Here is an 8275-nt window from a genome sequence, read left to right as displayed (position 1 = left end):
TGCACATGCACATAGTATAATATGCATGAGGAGGTCAGATAACAACTTGAGGAATTGGTTCCCTCCTTTCACCCTGTAGGACCCATGGGAGGAACTCAGAATATCAGACAACAGGAAGCCACTGATCAATCCTGCTGCCCTGAGGGGTGGACGGAAGGTATAATTATTTTTAAACATTTATTTATTTATCCATTTATTTGTATGTATGTATACATGTGTGTGTGTTGTATGTGTTTTGTGTGTTTGTGTGTGTGAGTGTGTGTGTGAATGTGTGTATGTGTGTGTGTGTCTCTGTGTGTGTGTGTGTGTGTGTGTGTGTGTGTGTGTACATATGTGTGTATGTGTATGGGCCTGGAGTTGCAAGTGGTTGTGAGCCTTCAGGTGGATGCTGGGAAACAAACTTAGGTTCTGTGTAAAAATATTAAGTCCCCTGAACTGCTAAGCCATCTCTCCATCCCAGTGAGGGAAAATATAAGCACATGTTTAGAAATATGGAAAATGAAACAGCTTAGAATTCTGTGATTCTAATGTAATTAAAAGGGGAATCAAGTTGTTACTCACTTTGGGGTAAGAAAGAGCAAAACAGGACCAATTAGCAGGACAGCTGCGTGCCTCATTTGACATATGGCTCCTGAGTTTGGTTAATTGAAGAAATGAGTTCATGTCCCCACTTGATCCAATGTTGACTTAGTGTGAGAAGCAAATTTATTGTTAATGAAGTGTGGAAATAACCCACAGGGGAGTTTACAGGGAGGAACGGCCAACCTGTCATGTCATTTCATTGGTTTCCAGAGAGAGTAAGACACTTCCAATGGAAAGCACGGGTAATCGGTTGTGGTGTCCAGTTCAAGGGGGCAATAAGGTATATTAAACAACATGTCAGAACCAAGCCACAGGCCACTTTGCCTATGTAGAAACACATGTTTTCTATCCATAGGATCCCAAGAGAAATTTTAAATTGTCAGTTAGCATTTTATATTACGTTTGTAAAAGACTGTTATTTTCTGATTAATTCTAATAAAATGTGAACCTGTCACTGGAAAATGTAGGACTGGGGGGAAAGTAAATGTGTGTGAACACACAGGAATCTGTAGGAAAGAGCACACTAAAGTCATAGCAACTTTGTATTTCTGCTCCACAGACACCACCTGGAGCACAATCAAAGCCAAATATACAGATCTATTCTTGTTTGCTTGAGGATTCTAAACTAGAAAATAAGAAAGGATTTAAGTGGTTCCGGGGTGAACATTAGAAAAGCAACATAAGTAAATATATAAAATATTTATTAAACTTATCCCTGTCTAACTTTAGAAATGGGCCTCAAACTATATTTACTTATTAGGCTCTGCAGAATTTCTGCATGAATACCTGTAGGGAGCCATTCTGAGCTATACAGTCACAAAGGATGTGGGGAGTAGGTGTGGCGGCAGTCCCAAGATGGCGCCCGGGACTGCAGCTAAGACTCATGACTAGCACCTGACTTCCTCATACACCTGAAACTAGCCACGTCTATTGTGAGAGCTGTGCAGGTGCACCATGATGCAAGATCAGGCCATGTGACGTGGACCTATGAACTGAGATTACGCAATCTGGACTGAGGAGGCAGAGTTGAGGGAGGATATAAGGGAGTGTGCTTGGGGGGAGGAGGAGGAGAAAGGGAGAAGAAAAGAAGAGAGAGATTGCTGCTTGCATGCAGAAAGAAAGGTTCCTGAATAAACTGCTTTGAGAAGAACATTGTGGTGTCACTCCTTTCTGGGGGATGGAGACGGAAGCGACAAATACCCCTCATATAAGGCTCTAGTCACCTGTTTGGCTACTGCTCAACTGTGCTCCCTAAACACTTCCTGTTTGAAACTCTCTGGGTTACTTCTGCTCTAGCAGTGTCCTGGGGAGACATATCACTCAAGAACATGCCGTTGTTCCATCATGACTTCTGAGAACCTACTGTTCTCCTGTCTTCTCCTCCTCTGCCTCCTTCTCTCTTTCTGCATCATGGTGCCTACCTGCAAACTCCAACCCTGTAATTCAAGCCTCACCTCTCTCTATGTTCCCCCACTAACTGGCTGTCACCAATTTGATTTGATGAAAGGTTTTTAATTAGGGGACAAGATTTATATAGCATACACTACAAATTATAGTGAGGATCTGGTCATGGGAGGCAACCAGATCTTGGGGTCAGTCTTTGACAGTGAACTTATGGCAACACCAGACCACCCCAGTACAAGTAAGCCCACCAGGGCATTACAAAACTGACCAGTATTTTCTTAATACTGTATTCTAAATATGAAATTGGCTTTTGTCTCTTGGAGGCCTGCTGTTTTCTGAAGAGGTAATGAATCGGGGAGGCAGCAGGTGGGGGGAGCCTGGCAGAAGCGGATGGGGGAATTACACAAAGGTTGTATTGTATAAGAAGAGAATCTATTTTCAATTAATAATAAAAGAATCAATGAGGCATGAAGTGTACCTTCAACACTGCTATAGTAAAGAATGTGACTGTACGACCCAAGGAAGTAAGGAGGATTCACTCAGTGTGTAAGAAGGGGGATAGCGTTAAATTAGTAATTTTGCAGAATTTCTTTGTGGCAGGATGAAGTTTCATCCTCTCTAGATTCACCGACAGTAGTGAGACAAAGAGGAATCTGGAGCACCCAACCCTGGAGGCAAGCACTACAAAAAGCCAGTGGTGCCATGCATAATCCACCCACCCGTTACATTCACCTCACTTTTCCTATCTTCTCATCAATGAAGCAAAGTTCATCGAACCAAAATTGTTCTCCATTTCTGACTGTTCCCCTTTATAATATGTTAGAAAGCATATTTAATTTGCAAAATGTTGCATATTTGATATGCAACAAAAATATCTGATACAGAAATTTTAATATTCAAAGACAGCCAGCATTGACAGACATTTGTTCATGTGGTCATTTGTTTATATTTCCAGCAAATATTTCTAAGGACCTACTATGTATTATAACAATAGCTTTGCTGCTTTCTTCCTGGCACATCTATACATTATAACAGAACTTTCACAGAATCGGGACCATAATTTGCAGACCAAATATATGCTTATAGTTTGAATTGTCTACACATAGCAAATATTTTCACATTTCTAAATGCTCTTGCTTTGTCTGTTTTAAAATCTATAGTATTTTTTGGCACCTCCCATCACAGTGTAGATTATCCAGAATCATGCCAAAAAGGGAGACAAAATGTTCTATCAGCAGACTTTATGATGTCAAGTATCTATAACCAGACCTGAAAATGCCATCACAAAGTGAGGAGGAAACTCCTTGAAAACAAGGAATGTCTCCTCTCTTCTTTTGTCACCTGCATAACACAGAAGATTAAGTACATAAACGCTGACAGATGAATCTGTGAGTTTCTACCAGCTTCCTATTTAATTTAGAATTCGTATTAATTCATATTGCTCATTTATCTTGTACATAGCATGCATTTTGATTACAGATGATGCTCCTTCATTGTCTGACTGGTACTTGGCCATTCAGCTTTCTCTTCCTTTGGCACACTGTTAAGCAAGCATTTTGACTGGTCTCATGATACTCTCTCAGCATAACATTCAGATTCACCTCGCTTAAAATCTTGTGTTTAGGTGAGCTCTGAACCACCCAACCCTTGGCTACATGACAAAGTCCGTGAGGGCAGGGACCATATCCATGTTAATCACTGCTGCATCCCTGATGGGTAGTGCAGTATCTGCTACATGGTAACAATCTAATGACTAGTGAAAACAGGAAATAGCAGTAGAAAGATGGGGGACTTAACTTCCGAACCATGTTCGTACCAGAGTGTGGAAAGACAGTGGAGATGTTAAGACCACTACAGTATTTGAATGTCTGACAATCATTTTGCGATTCATCTACAGAGGAACTTTCCTATCAACTTTTCCCTCCTACCAAGGACATTTGAGACAGCGATTCTCCCCCAAAATGAGGGAGGCCTGTCTTTGACATAATGCTGGAGATAATGTTCTGTTCTTTACCTGAATTTCTACTCTTTATTGCCTATACACTTGTCATTCCTGACTGATCGCTGCTTTGTACCATTGGTGATCTGGACTCTGGCTTGTAGTTAGGCCCTTATCTTTCACAGCTGTGAGTTCTCTACCTGACGTAAAGCCTTCTGAAACTTGGGAAATACATGAGAGGTGGGAAGAAAGAATGACTTACAATGTCGCAAAGGCCTACATGTGAATTTTGTCTCTGCCATTGCCCATATAGAGGGTACATTTATCAACCTTTCAGACTCTGGCTTTAGCATGTCAGGTGGCAAGAGGGATTTTCCCATAGTTTGTTGTAAGAATGAAAATACACAATGTGTGTCTGACATATAGTTAGAGTCAAGTGTTATTAACCCACCATGGATGCTACAACAACCCTCAATATTAGGCTATTTCTGGTTCTGCCAGATTTCCCCTCTAAGTTATTATCCAGACTGTTCCAGCCTCTATAAACCCATAACTCACTGTTTTCCAGGCTTCTAGCCCAATACAAGCTTTGTAGATTGATTCAATACACCTAAGTGAGTGTTAGAAACCTGATCTTAGAAATGTGAGCAAATAAAGAATAAACGCCTGGTGCACTAAAGGGACAAATTGCGTGTGTTTCTGGGAGCAGTTATAAAGCCTCCCTTTGTATTATAGGTGAAATAGTAACTTTCAAATATATTCTAATTCAAGTCGTAATGTTGCATGAATGTCTTTCATCTGCTTTGTGACTGCTATGCGGCCACTATTAATGACATCATTAACTAAGAAAAACATTGATAATGTTCTTCATTTTATAATTTATTTAAATCTTATGTTAGTGCTTAAAAATCCCTTTAATGTACGGTTGAGCGTTATCAGATGCCGAGTTTAATGATGTCAAACGTAGAGTTAGTTGGATGAAGTATATAATGTAGCAGTGTTAAGTGTGCAGTTTCATCCTGTCAGGCACACAGTATATCACTGTTTAGTGTACAGTTAAGTGTCCTGTGTATAGTACATGAGTATCAAGTGTAGAGTTTAGTAGTGTCAGGTATAAAGATAATGTTAAGTGTGCAGTATAATACTGTGAAATTTACAATTTGGTAGTGTCAAGTAGTTTAGTTCTGTCTAGTATACAGCATAACAGTGTTAAGTGAACAATTTAAAGTATACAGGACACTACTGTCAACTGTTCAATTTTATAGCATTCCATGGACAATTCAGTAGTTCAGGTATACAGGGTGATAGTGCCAAGTATATAGTTTAGAACTGATAAGCATACAGTTTCTTAGCAATAGGTACACAGGATAGTAGTGACAATGATCCAATTGAGTAGTGTCACGTATATGACCTAGTAGTATCAAGTGTATGGCCCTATAATGTTTATGGCTTTATAGTGTACAGTATCACCATGTCAAGTATATAGTGAAGTAGTGTCAAGTACACAATATACTACTGTTAACTGTACAGTGCAGTAATACTAAGTGTATAGTTTCATGGTGTTCAATGTACAGGGTAGTAGCTTCAACTATACAGTGTAGTTAGTGCCAAGTGTACAATGTATTATGGTCAAATATGCAGTTTCATAGTGCTACGTATACAGTGTATATCAGTGCCAAGTATACAGTTTCATAGTGTTGGGTATGCAGTATGTTTCTGTAAAGTACAGTTCCATAGTGTCAGGTGTACAGTGTAGAAGTGTATCATGTGGGAGTGCTACATATAATCCAGTATGTATACCTTCTAACAGTATCAAGTGTTTCCATTTATACTCATAATCAGACTTGCTAATGGACCCTGATGATAACACATGTAATGTTAACATTGTAGTTTTCATTTTCAAAAGTTTATTTATTCACTTTACGTCCTAATATTAGCTCCCCTGCTCCTCCCAGTAACTCCTCATGCAGGGCCTTCCACCAGCCCATGCTCCTCTTCTATTTTGACACCTCTGGGAGTCACACACACACACACACACACACACACACACACACACACACACACACACACACGTAACCCACCTACATGCACATCAAGTTGTTACAGGACCTGACACATTCTCTAAGTCACAGCAGTCATTTAGGGGCATGTGATCCTTAGGCAGGCAGGAAACAGGCTCATGAACAGCCACTGTTCCAGTTGTTGGGGAACCTGCATAAAGGCCGAGCTGCTCAGCTGCTATATATGTACTGGGGCCATATGGCTATCCTGTGATCACTCTTTGGTTGGTGATTCAGTCTCTGGGAGCCCCTAGATTAGTTGACTCTGTTGGTCTTTCTGTGGAGTTCCTGTGCTCTTTGAGTTTCTCAATCTTTCTCTCAACTCTTCCATAATCCTGCACGAGCCTCAACTCTCTGAGCTCCATCTACTGTTGGGGTGTGAGTTTCTACATCTCTTTCCATTGGCTACTAGACAGCTATGCTATGTTCTTGTCTGCAAGCACAACGGAGTACTTGGCCGTTCCCTGAGTGTCTGCTCTATCTTTGGGCCTGTACATCTTGTAGGCAGGATACATTTTGGGTCAAAGGCTTCTTATTCTTCCCTGGGAGTCCTTCCTGGCTACAGGAAACAGCCTCATCAGGATCCATATCCTCCACAGCTAGAAGGCTGAGCTAGAGTTACCCCCATAGAACTTCTTGGGCCTTCCCCCATCCAAAGTTTCTGGAATGTCCAAGAGATTGCCAATACCCAGCCCCCACTGATTTCCCTTCTCCCTTCTGCTCTCCTTACATATGATCTCTTCATGACCCATCTACCCTCTGCTCCCTACCCATTTCTCTCCTTCCATTGACATCCGATACCTATTTTTTCCAGTTCTGAGAAAGAGTCAACCATCCTCCCTTGGGCCATCCCTGTTATTTGGCTTCTTTGGGTCTATTTATTATAGTGTAGTTATCCTGTACTTTATTTCCTAGTTCTATCCATTTGCCGGCAGCATTGAAGATGTCCATGTGTTTCATGGATGCACAGTATACCATTATATAAATGAACCACATTTCCTTCATCCATTCTTCAGATGAGGGAAATCTAGGTTGCTTTCTATTTTGGGCTATTATGAAGTAAGATGCTATGAACATGATGAACAAGAGTCATTGTGCTATGGTGGATATCTTCTGAGTATGCCAGGTTGAGGAGGAGTAGTATAGCTGGGTCTTGAAAACTATGCCCAATCTTCTGAGAAAACACCAAATTGATAGAGTGTTTGCAATCCCACCAGCAGTAGAGGAGTGTTCCCCTTGCTCCATAACCTTGCCAGCACATGCTGTTCTTTTTGAGTTTTTGGTCTTGCCATTCTGATTGGTGTAGGGTGGAATCACAGAGTCATTTTGACTTGCATTTCCCTGATGACTAGAGACACTGAACATTTCTTTGGGTGCTTCTCAGTCATTTGAGATTCCTCTGAGAAGAATTCTCTACTTATCTCTGTACTCCATTTTTAAACTGGGCTATTTGAATTGTTGATGTCTAACTTCTTGAGTTCATTATATATTTTGGATATTAGTCCTTTGTCAGATGTAGGGTTAGTGACAATCTTTCCCTAAACCATTGTCATTTTGTCCAAATGGCAGTGTCCTTTGACTTACAGAGTTTTTCAGTTTAAGGAGGTACCATTTACTGATTTGTGACCTTAGTTCCTGAGCCATTGGTATTCAGTGCAGCTATCTTATGTACTAACAAGTTCAAGGCTATTCCCCACATTCTGTTCTAGTACATTTAGTGATGCTTACATCTGTAGTTCCTGCTCTCTTTGCTAGACTTTCCATCTCCAGAATTGCCTCTGTGTTTTCTTTATTGTTTCTCTTTTCCTTTTCAGGTCTTAGACAGTTTTATTTGTATCCTTCATCTGTTTGGTTGTTCTTTACTGTATGTCTTTATATTTATTTGCTTTCTCTTTTAATGTCTCTACGTGCTTAGATGTATTTTCCTGTATTTTCTTACAAGATTTACTCATGTCCTCTACAAAGGCCTATATCATCTTTATAAAATGGGATTTAAGATCCTCTTCTTGTGTTTCAGGATACACTAGGTTATCCAGGGTTTGTTGCAGCAGGATATTTGGACTCTGGTGGTACCATATTGCCCTGCTTCTTGTTGATTGTGTTCTTATGCTGTCCTTTAGGCATCTGATTTTCCCTGGCATTGGCTGGGTGATTCTGATGTCAGCAGGACTTCTTGAGAAAGTGGGGTGAGCTGTAAGCCTGATAATGGAGGTCAAGGTCCCACTTCTGCTGGCTGTCCCTCAGCCAGACCCCACTAGTGAGAGATTGGTGGGGGAAATTTTCCAAGTTA

Source organism: Rattus rattus, chromosome 1 (assembly GCF_011064425.1).
Source record: "Rattus rattus isolate New Zealand chromosome 1, Rrattus_CSIRO_v1, whole genome shotgun sequence".
Lineage (NCBI taxonomy): Eukaryota > Metazoa > Chordata > Mammalia > Rodentia > Muridae > Rattus > Rattus rattus.
The sequence above is the reverse complement of the archived record's forward strand: the minus strand, read 5'-3'. Positions refer to the sequence as shown.